Raw genomic sequence first — 12,566 nt, forward strand, 5'->3', positions numbered from 1 at the left:
ATTCAGGTTCCTAACTTAGAGTTGGCGAGTTTGGTGTCCTTACAATAATTTTTCTGTATATAAACATTTACATACTATGAACAACTAAAACTGCCTGGTTTCGCCTAAAAACTGTCTGGTTTCGCCTATCTTACTTTCTCTATCAGTTAGGAATGTATTCAGCTGCAAATAATGGAACCCTGACTTGGAGTTGCACAAACAGAGGCGTATACCTCTTACTTACCAAGAATTCTGGAGGTAGGTGTTTCCTGGTGTTATCTCAGCAGCTCATCAATGGCAGAGCCTATGCCTCCACAATTCTTTTGGCTTCTCTCCTGTGGTTGCAAAAAGGTATCATGTCTCAGCCTAAGGCAGAAAGAAGAAAAGGACAGCCCAATCAATTCTCTCATCAGGAATGCAAATGCTTTGTAGATGCCCTTTGTTCTCTCTAACATGTGAAATATACACAGATACCAGGATAGCAAGATAAATAGATGGTGAGATAAATAGCTAGCTAGCTAGATAAGACAGAAAAGTATGTGTTCAATAACACTATTACAAAAAAAAAAAAAATAACACTATTACAAACACACGCACACAGAGATTTATAATTTTTTGTCCCATGGACCATGATGGAACTTTAGAAAGATACACCCAGAACCTGTAGTTTTTAAGAATTAGGGAATATAACAGGTAAAAACATTTAAATCATAAAGGACTAATTTGCATAATTATATATAAATCAGTTTGAAAGCCTAGATGAAATAGATAATTGTCCAGAAAAATACTGTTTATCAAAACTGGAGACAAAAAAATCTAAGCAGACCACTTAACATAGGGGGGAAAAAAAATACAGAGCCTAGAGGGCACCATGACAAAAGGGCTTCAGGCTCTTGTTGTGGGAAGCTAGTGAGTGGAAGGAAACATGAAGGAGGCTTATGGGGCACCAGGGTCTGCTTCTTGATCTAAATGCTGATTAAACAAATATACTCTATTTGAGAAAATTCGCTGAACTGTACACCTATGATTTGATTTTTTTTTCAGTATATATACTGAAAAAAATTTTTAGGATGGAGGGGAGGAGAGAAAATTTTTTTTTTTTTATAATGAGGAAAAGGAAAAGGCACCAGACCCAGGTAATTCTATAGGAGAATTCTACTAAACCTTTAAAGGTCAAATAATTCCAATACTACTTAAAATTATTCCAGCATATAATGAAAGGAAACTTTCAAAAGTATTTTTATGAAGTATAACACTGACTCTGAAACATGCCAAACATTGCATCCAAAAATAAAATTACAGACCAATCTCATTTATGAATATCAATCATAAAATCTTAAAATATAAGCAAGCAGAATCCAATATTAGTTTAAAAAAAATAAACATCATGCCTAGGTAAGATTTATTCTATGAATTCAAACCTGGTTCAATATTGGCAAAATAGTAATATTTGCCAAATTTTAACATCCATTTATATTTTTTAAAATCCAATAAAATAGTGATTAATGGATGCTCCCTTAATATGAGTCTATGTAGCATATATTATATAAATGTTATATATATAAATTATATATGTATGATACATATATAAAATATATTTTTCTACAAAACACAACATTTTACTTAATGAGGAATATCTAAAAGCTTTTCCACCAATGTCAGGAACAAGAATCAAAAAAGACAAGGATGCCTCACGTTGCCATACTATATTTATCATTTTATCGAAAATATAAGCCAATTCAATTAGACAAAAGAAATCAATCAGAGGTCTGAGAGTTGGAAAGAAAGAAGTAAAACTATTCTTTATTGCAAATAATATAATTAAATACCATAAGTCCCTCCCCCCAAAAAAAATTCACAGAAAAACAATTACTAAAAAATGAGAATTTAGAAAAGAATAGGTTTATAAGATCAACATACAAAAATCCATAGCCTTTTAATAACTGATTTTCTTTCTGGATGTTCTATCCAACAGCTGACTTGAACAACACAATAGACGACATAGACACAAAGACCTAACAGATATATACTACTGAATAAACCTTATTCTCAAATGCCCATGAAATATTCTCTAGGATAAATCATGTGTTAGGCCACATAACAAATCTTAACAAATTTAAGAAGATCAAAATCATTCCAAGTATCTTTCCCATCTAACATGGAATGAAACTAGAAATCAAAACACTAAGAAAATGAGAAAATTCACAAACATGTGTAAAGTAAATAACACATTTTTGAACGATTATTAGGTCAAAGAGGAAATTTTTTAAAAAGGAAATTTTAAAAGTATTTTGAGGGCTACCCTCGTGGCACAGTGGTTAAGAGTCCAGCTGCCAATGCAGGGGACATGGGTTCGAGCCCTAGTCTGGGAAGATCCCACATGTTGCAGAGCAACTAATCCTGTGCGCCACAACTACTGAGCCTGCGCTCTAGAGTCCATGAGCCACAACTACTGAAGCCTGCATGCCTAGAGTCCATGCTCCGCAACAAGAGAAGCCACCGCAATGAGAAACCCACACACCACAACGAAGAGTAGCCCCCACTTGCTGCAACTAGAGAAAGCCCGCACGCAGCAACAAAGACCCAAACTCAGCCAAAAATAAATAAATAAATTTATTTTTAAAAAGTATTTTGAGATAAACAAAATTGAAACTATAACATGCCAAAACTTATGGGATGCAGCAAAAGCAGCACTAAGAGGGAGGTTTACAGTGATAAACTACTACATTAAAAAAGAGGAAAGACCTCAAATAAACAACATAATTTTACAACTCAAAAAACTAGAAAAAGAAGAACAAACTAAGCCAAAAGCTAGTGAAAGGAAGGAGATAATAAAGATTAAAGCAGAAGTAAATCAAATAGAGAATAGAAAAACAATAGGAAAAAAACCAGGAGTTGGTTTTATGAAAATATAAACAAAACCAACAAACCCTTAGCTAGACTGGCAGAAAAAAAGAGAGAAGACTCAAATTTTACAAATCAGAAATGAAAGGGAGCCATTATGACAGATGCCTCAGAAATAAAAAAGATCATAAAGGATTATTATGAACAATTATATGCCAACAAACTGGATAACTTAGATAAAATAGATAAATTCCTAGAAACATACAACCTGCCAAAACTTAAGAAGAAACAGAAATCCTGAACAGACTAATAACAAATAAGGAGATTGAATTAGTCAGCAAATCCTTCCCAACAAAGAAAAGCCCAGGACCAGATGGCTTCTTGGGTGAATTCTACCAAACATTCATAGAAGAATTTATACAATTTCTTCTTAAACTCTTCCAAAATAATAGAAGAGGGAGTGCTTCCAAACTCATTTTATGAGGTAGGCATCACCCTAATACCAAAGCCAGACAAAGATAAGAAAAGAAAGCTATAGGCCAATATCCCTCATGAACATAGATGCAAAAATCCTCAATAAAATACTAACAAACCAAATTTAATAACACATTAAAAAGTTCATATACCATGAACCAGTGGGATTTATCCCTGGGATGCAAAGATAGTTCTACATGTGCAAATCAATCAATGTGATACACCATATTAACAGAATGAAGGGTTAAAATCACATGATCATCTCAATCAATGCAGAAAAACATTTGACAAAGTTTAACATCCATTCATGATAAAAACTCTCAACAAAATCAGTGTAGAAGAAACTTAACACAATAAGGCCACATATGAAAAGCCTACTTCTAACACAATAATCAATGGGGAAAAACTGAAAGCTTTTCCTCTAAGATTCAGTACAAAGCAAACATGCCCACTCTCATCTGTTGTTCAGCATAGTACTAGAAGTTGCAGCTAGAGCAATTAGACAAGAAAAAGAAATAAAAGGCATCTAAATTGGAAAGGAAGTAGTAAAATTAGCTCTCTTTGCAGACGACATGATCATATGTGCAGAAAACTCTCAAGACTCAACAACAACCAAAAAAACTGTTAGAACTAGTAAATGAATTCAGTAAAGTTGCAGGATAAAAAAATCAACATACAAAAATGAGTCACCATTCTATACAGAAAACAAATTATCCTAAAAGGAAGTTGAGAAAACAGTTCCATCACAAAAGCAAGAAAAAGAATAAAGTACTTAGAAATAAACTTAACCAAAGAGGTGAAAGACTGGTACACTAAAAATGATAAAACACTGATGAAGGAAATTAAAGAAAACATAGGTGAATGGAAAGACATCCTATGTTCATGGATTGGAAGAATATTGTTAAAATGTTTATTCTACCCAAAATGATCGATAGATTCCATGCAATCTCTATCAAAATCCCAAAGGCACTGTTTACAGAAATAGAAAAAAAATCCTAAAATTAGCACAGAACAACAAAAGATCCCAAATAGCCAAAACAATCTTGAACAAGAACAACAAAGCTGGGGGCAACACACGTCCTTATTTAAAAATACATTACAAAGCTACAGTAATCAAAACAGTATGGTACTGGCATTAAAATGGAGATAAGGAAAAATGGAACAGAATAGAGAGCCCAGAAATAAATCCACACACCTATGGCCAACTGACTTTTGACAAGATTACCAATGAGGAAAGGATAGTCTCTTGATTCAATGGTATACGGAAAACTGGATATTCACAAGCAGAAGGATGAATCACTTCACTGTACACCTGAAACAAACACATTGCAAATTAACCACACTTCAATTTTTTTTAAATAAATTTATTTTATTTATTTATTTTTGGCTGAGTTGGGTCTCCGTTGCTGTGCGCGGGCTTTCTCTAGTTGCGGCAAGCAGGGGCTACTCTTCGTTGTGGTGTGTGGACTTCTCATTGTGGTGGCTTCTCTTGCTGTGGAGCACTGGCTCTATGCACACAGGCTCCAGTAGTTGTGGCTCATGGGCTCTAGAGCACAGGCTCAGTAGTTGTGGTGCCCCCTATAGGGAAGCCCCCTATACTTCAATTTTTAAAGAATGGCTAAAAAAATCAACTCAAAATGGATTAAATTGGGCTTCCCTGGTGGCGCAGTGGTTGCTAGTCCACCTGCCGATGCAGGGGACGCGGGTTCGTGCCCCAGCCCGGGAAGATCCCACATGCCGCGGAGCAGCTAGGCCCGTGAGCCATGGTCGCTGAGCCTGCGTATCCGGAGCCTGTGCTCCACAACAGGAGAGGCCACAACTCTGAGAGGCTCACGTACCGCAAAAAAAAAAAAAAAAAAAAAAAAGGATTAAATAAAGACCTGAAGTCATAAAACTAAAATAAGAAAACATAGGAAAAAAGCTTTTGGACATTGGTCTGGGTGATGATTTTTTGGATATGACACTGAAAGCACAGGCAACAAAAGTAAAAATAGACAAGTAGGATTGCATTAAACCAAAAAGCTTCAGCACAGCAACGGAAACAATCAACAGAGTGAAAAGACAATGTATGGAATAAGAGAATATATGTGCAAACCATATATCTGATAAGGGGTTAATATCCAAAATATGTAAGGAACTCACACAACTCAAGGGCAAAAAATGTAAAAAACCTGATTATAAAATAGGCAAAGGACATGAATAGATATTTCTCAAAAGACATACAAATGGCCAACAGGTATATAAAAAGGCACTCTATCATTAATCATCAGGGAAATGCAAATCAAAACTACAATGAGATATTGCCTCACACCTGTTATAATGGCTATTATCAAAAAGGCAAAATATAAGTGTTGGTGAGGATATGGAGAATAGGGGACACTTGTACATTATTGTTGGGATGTAAGTTAGTGTAGCCATTATGGAAAACAGTATGGAGGTTCTTCAAAAAATTAAATATAGAGATACCATATGATTCAGCAATCCTACTTCTGGGTATCTGACAAATGAAATGCAATCAGTATCTCGAGTATCCCTCCTCTCCTGTTCATTGCAGCATTAGTCACAAATGCCAAGATATGCAAACTGCCTAAATCTGTCTATGGACAGATGCATAAAGAAAATACTGTATATACAATGGAATATTATTCAGCCTTAAAAAAGAAGTAAATCCTGTCGTTTACAATACTATGAATGAACCTGGATGACATCATGCTAAGTGAAATAAGCCAGACACAGAAAGACAAGTATTGTGTGATGTCCCTTATATGTGGAATCTAACAGAGTCAAACTCATAGAAGCAGAGAGTTAGGATGGTGGTTACCAAGGGCTGGGGTGATGGGGGGTGGGGAGGGTGAGGGTGAGGGGATATTGTTCAGGAGGTGAAGTTTCAGTTACACAAATGAATAAGTTCTGGGGATCTGATGTACACAACGTGACTTTTGTTAATACTGTACTGTATGCTTGAAATTTGCTAGGAGAGTAGATCTTAAGTGTTCTCACTGCGAAGACAAAAAAAAAGAAAATGCTATCTATGTGAAGTGATGGATATGTTAATGACCATAATGTGGTGATATATCAAAACATCAAGCTGTACAACTTAAAGGTATACATTTTCCATTGTCAATTATACCTCAATAAAGATGGGGGAAAATCAGTTAGCATGTGAAAGGTAGAAAAATAAAATTTTTAGGAGAAAGCATAGACAACTACTGCTTGGATATGGCCCACATGTTGTATTTGTGTTTTGTTTTGTTTTTTTTAGTTAATTAATTAATTAAATTTGGCTGCACTGCGTCTTAGTTGCGGCATGTGGGATCTAGTTCCCTGACCAAGGATCGAACCTGGGCCCCCTGCATTGGGAGTACAGAATCCTAGCCACTGGACCACCAGGGAAGTCCCTTGTATTTGGTTTATATGACTTTTTTAAAAAATATTTATTTATTTATTTTTGGCTGCGTTGGGTCTTTATTGCTGCATGTGGGCTTTCTTTAATTGCGGTGAGCAGGGGCTACTCTTTGTTGTGGTGCGCGGCTTCTCATTGTGGTGGCCTCTCCTGTTGTGAAGCACAGGCTCCAGGCACACAGGCTTCAGTAGCTGTGGCTCTCAGGCTCTAGAGTGCAGGCTCAGCAGCTGTGGCAAATGGGCTCAGCTGCTCTGTGGCATGTGGGATCTTCCCAGACCAGGGCTCTAACCCATGTCCCCTGCATTGGCAGGCGGATTCTTAACCACTGCACCACCAGGGAAGCCCCTATATGACTCTTAAATCTTGTTTAATTTGTAGGTTTCTCCCTCTCTTCCTTTTTTTTTCTCTTACAACATATTACAATTTACTTGTTAAAGGAAAAGGGTTATTGTCCTCTACAGTTTTCCATAGTTTAGATTTTGCTGATTGCATCCCATAGTATAGACCTATTTGGAATTCTTATTTGAACAAACCAACTACTTTTTAAAATTATGAAAAAATAAAAAAATGCAATTATCAGGAAAATCTGAACAATGGGTATTTGACAATATTTTAAAATTTGGTGTTAATTTTTTAGTATGTGACAGGGGAATTATAGTGATAATTTTTAAGGAATTCTAGTATTTTAGGTGTACCCACTGAAACAAAGTAATATGAGGTTCCAAAAGAATCCAGTGGGGTGGGAGTGGGAGCAGTGGATGGTCTGGTAATTCCTTAACAACAGGCTCTCCAGCCCGGAGGTGGCAGAGAGAAGGAAGGCTTGATTTGTAGTATTTGCCAATTTCCATGATGCAAATACTCCCATCGCAGCTGGTTGCAAACTCCCAGCAGTGTGTCACTGAACATGGAATTGGGAAGAAAATCAGGTCTTGGCAGGCAGAGCCAGATCCAGGACATCATTGATAGGGGGCAGAAGCGAAACAAGATTGGCTGTGAGTTGATACTGGTTGAACATGGAGGATGAGTCCATGGGGGTTCATTATACTATCCTAATTTTTTTTTTTTTTTTTGCGGTACGCGGGCCTCTCACTGTTGTGGCCTCTCCCGTTGCAGAGCACAGGCTCTGGATGCGCAGGCTCAGCGGCCATGGCTCACGAGCCCAGCCGCTCCGCGGCATGTGGGATCCTCCCGGACCGGGGCACGAGCCCACGTCCCCTGCATCAGCAGGCGGACTCTCAAGCACTGCGCCGCCAGGGAAGCCCTATCCTGATTTTTTAAATTGAGATGTAATTGACATATAACATTGTATTGCTTTAGGTGTACAACATAATGATTTGATTCATGTATATATTACAAAATGATTACCACAATAAGTTAACATCCATTGCCACACAGTTACAAAATTTTTTTTTCTTGTGATGAGAAATTTTAAGATCTGCTCTCTTAGCAGCTTTCAAATAGACAATACTGTCTTATTAACTATAGTCACCATGCTGTACATGACACCCATCTAATTTTGAATATGCTAATTTTGTAACAAAAATTTTAGAACAAGGAAAAAAGAAATCCTAAATCTCAAGACTAAATTTTTAAAAACTTCCAGTGTTATGAGTGGCCATTGCAAATAATGATGAACAAGAATTACATGTAGGGACTTTCCTGGTGGTCCAGTGGTTAAGAATCTGCCTTCCAATGCAGGGGATACAGGTTCAATCCCTGGTCCGGGAACTAAGATCCCACACGCCCGTGGGACAACTAAGCCCACGCCACAATGAAAGATTGGATGCCACAACTAAAACCCGATACAGCCAAATATATAAATAAATAAATATTCATTTAAGAATAATTGAGATCAGCTGCTAGAAATGAGGATCCATGGACCAGTAACAAGAATTAGTTCTGCTCTTCTTCCAAGAGGAGAGAAATAGCTAACGAAAAAATGTACTGTGACCCTGTTCCCCGAGGTCGGGGTACGTAGAAGGAAAGACAGTCTCTATTGAGTTGGGTTTCAGGGAACAAGGTCTTTGAGGAGTGGAAAACCACACATAGGGTTGGGATTACTGAACAGCCCCCAAAGCAAAGGTTAAGAATGCTTTTGTGTATGCTCATCATTTATTCCCTGATCATCTGGCATTTGCTTTAGAGTTTTATAGATTGGCAAACTGGGGATATCATAGTAACTGATCAGTGGGGGCATTCTAAATTATGTTCTTGGGGTTTTATGATTTATTAGTGTTTAGCAAACATCTGAAGACCCATTTTAAATCCCATTGCATTTTGTAAATCTTTAGTTATTCAATATTTCTCCCTCTTTCTTTCTTTCCCAATTATCAAGTAGCCTTTGGTGGCAGAGTCCACAATGACAAAATTTTTCTGATGGCTCTCAAGATTGTAATGTCTTAGATTCCTTAGGTTTGATGAACCCTTTATGTAGTTTCATTCATGTGATTTGATGCTACATTTTTTCTCTTAATTTCAAACCAAAACCTTTTTTAGTATCAGATCGCAAATCGAATGGCCACTAAAAAGCTGTAGATCAGAAAAATAGGGGCTCCTAAAGAAAAAACGGTAAAAAGGTGAGGGAGAAATCAGACTGGTTTTAAGGAAAAATTCAAATTTTCTCGCCTTCTCAGAAAAACAGAATTATTGTCACGGAAACAGCTAGAATAATTCTTATTCGTCTCTAGGAACCAGAATCCAATGAAGAAATGAATACATTTCATAAAAGTGAAGAGGCCTTTCCTTAATTAGCAACTGGAAAATCTAAAAATCAGCAGGTAATCCAGGTTAAATTCAAAGCGACAGTACATGATAGCAAAGCATTAAACCTCTACCCATAAAATTATAGCTCATTGTACAATCAGTTGACAAATTACCCCATAAAGAATTCCATAATTGCTTCTATCCACAACTATAAACATTTCCATTATCATCATCTAGAGGTTCAAATATTCTTATAACAGTTTCAGCAATTAATTGAAGTCATAATAGTAGCTTATCATTTGTCTTAAGGCTTTTACTTTTATTAAGTAGTAATAGTAGCTGAGACACCATGAGGTCCCTGCTGTGTGCCTGCAACAAGTTCAATCAATGAAGGTTCAACCCTCGATGAAACCTGTTGTGTGCTCAAAGTAAAACTGTCTTACCTGTGCTTACCAAAGGGGAAATGTGGGCGGCGGGTGAGGAGACATAAATTAGGAGCTTGGGATTAACGTACACACACTATTATATATAAAATAGATAACCAACAAGGACCTACTGTATAGCACAGGGAACTCTACTCAATATTCTGCAATAACCTATATGGGTAAAGAATCTGAAAAAGAATGAATATATGTCTATGTATAACTGAATCACTTTGCTGTACACTTGAAACTAACACAACATTGTAAATCAACTATACTCCAATAAAATTAAACAAAAAAACCGAAACAAAGTAAAACTGTCTTCTATTTCTTTCTTTATAAAAAAGGATTTGTTTTACACCTATGTACCGCAAATAAAAATTTAACTGATGTCACTTTTTTTTTTTTCAATTAGGAGTTTTAAATTCAGACATAGAATTAACTCATACTCACATCTGACCAAGAGCTTTTCCAGGTACAATTTAGTGTGTCTTCTGAAACTCTAACCTTCACTGTAAGAGTTTAAATTCAAATCAGTCTTGAGAGTTAGTCTCTGCCCTTGTCCTCAAAATAAGCAATTATGACAGATTTTGCTTTGGGTTTGTCAAAGCTGGTTCCACCAGTTGATAGGATTTAGAGGAATGTTGTCATGTTGGGCTTGGTTCTGGCTCATTTGGTTCTTCCCCAAAATGATATTGATCCTTTGCCTCCTGACCCTGATGCTTGATGTACTTTACAAAGTGAGAGATGAACTGAATCATAGCAAACAGGATTCAGACCATAGCAAGATGGGTTTAGGGACAGGATGCAAAGATGAGTATCACAAAACCGGTCAATATGATTCCCATTTAACAGGTCAAAAGAGAAGACACCTTCAGTAGCTCGTTGGGGACTGAAAAGGCATTTGAGAGCATTGGGTCCCTTCCTGGTTGCTTTGTTTGTTTGTTTGTTTGTTGTTTAAGGCTTTGGCAGACTAGTAATAAAAGGACACTTCCTTAATATCATTGTTTGTGAGAATGGATCCAACAGCTAGCAATAGTCTTAACATTCTTGAAGCCAGGAACAACAAAACAATCTACTCTCATCACTGTTATTTAATTTTGCTCTGAAAGGTTGCACTTCTAGTACGATTAGACAAAATAATAATAACTGGAACTAAAAACACAAGAAAGTAGAAGGTAATATTGTCATTATGTGTGGATGACATGATTGTATAGCTTAAGAAAATCTCAAAGAAAACTTACTAAGTGTAGTATAATATAAAATTAACACGAGCACTGGGCACTGATTTAATACTCACCTACTATATACCAGTAAAAGTTAACATCAATGGAGTAGTCACCATGGGCTAGGCACTGTTTAGTACTTTGCTACTCATAAACTATACAACTATAACCATAAAATTTTATGCTTACCGAGTGCTGATTATGGGCTAGGCCTTGTCAACATACTTCAATACTTTTAACAATTATAAGAGGCTTTAAATCCTATTTGTGTCATAAGATACTTAGATTATTAACAATATATTACTAGATATATTTATATAATATAGTTTACATTATAATCACACCTATAGGTGAATTTTACATATTCGATATTATTATATATTAAATTATATATAATTTATATTGTACATTATAAATTTTATTACAGATTATTAGTAATGGTTATATTTTTATATTACTACATACTGATATAACTTTTCACATTCTAATTACACATGTATAAGGTGATATATTACCAGTTATATATAATTTATTATACCACACTATATTTTATGATATAGATTAATATCTATTGATATGTTACATTACTACATATCTATATATTTTATATCATAATTACATGTGTATAATGGGGTATAATATCACACATTAAATTACATGAACTAAATTACATTATACTACATTACACTGTGTTTTAATCCCACCATCTATGGAGAATGAAACAGGCACAGGAAGGTGTCGCTTGGCTGAGGTTATGAGGCTCCTGGAGCTCCCATCCCACTCTGGTTCCAGAATCCCTGCTCTTTTATTTCTGGCCCCGCTGCACGGCGTGCAGGATCTTAGTTCCCCGACCAGGGATCGAACTCGTGCCCCCTGCAGAGGAAGCTCCCAGTCCTAACCACAGGGCCGCCCGGGAGGCCTCCAGAATCCCTGTTCTTAACCTCGCCTCTCCACCCTCTCTGGAACCGGCTGAGCTCTCCGGTGGCTGTGGGAAGCTTTGCCTGCTCTGCCCGCTCCGCGCCTTGAAAGAAACAGAAATGGTTCTGCTGACGGCCAAAAGCTCCATGAGCGTGTCCGTGTGTGTCTGTGTGTGATTTTAAAATTCCAAATGGCCCCATTCTCCCAGTTACAGGGGACTGAGGGAGGGAGGAGCACGTGGGGACGCAGGGCACCTGCGGGCACAGAAAGGGGAGATGATACCATCAGATCTCTTCCCTCAGGGATGTGAGGAAAGAACCACACTGAAGCAGCCACCGGGTGATGGATGCTGTAGAGGAAGCATTACAGGGGACCCAGGTAGGGGCAGCTGGACCACTTTGGAGCTGAAATCGTAACCAGGAGCACGTTGGAGGAGCCAGACGGCCGAGCTAGGAGAACGGAGCTGATAAGCAGGTAAGCAGAGGATGAGGAGAGAGCAGAGAACCTCCAGCAGAAAGGGCGAGCGAGCAGCTTCTGGGTTCTCCCCCGCCTCCCAGGTCCCGTGCCTCTGCGGTCGGCCTCGTCTGCTTACCTGGA

This window comes from Hyperoodon ampullatus, assembly GCF_949752795.1.
Source record: "Hyperoodon ampullatus genome assembly, chromosome: 14".
Lineage (NCBI taxonomy): Eukaryota > Metazoa > Chordata > Mammalia > Artiodactyla > Ziphiidae > Hyperoodon > Hyperoodon ampullatus.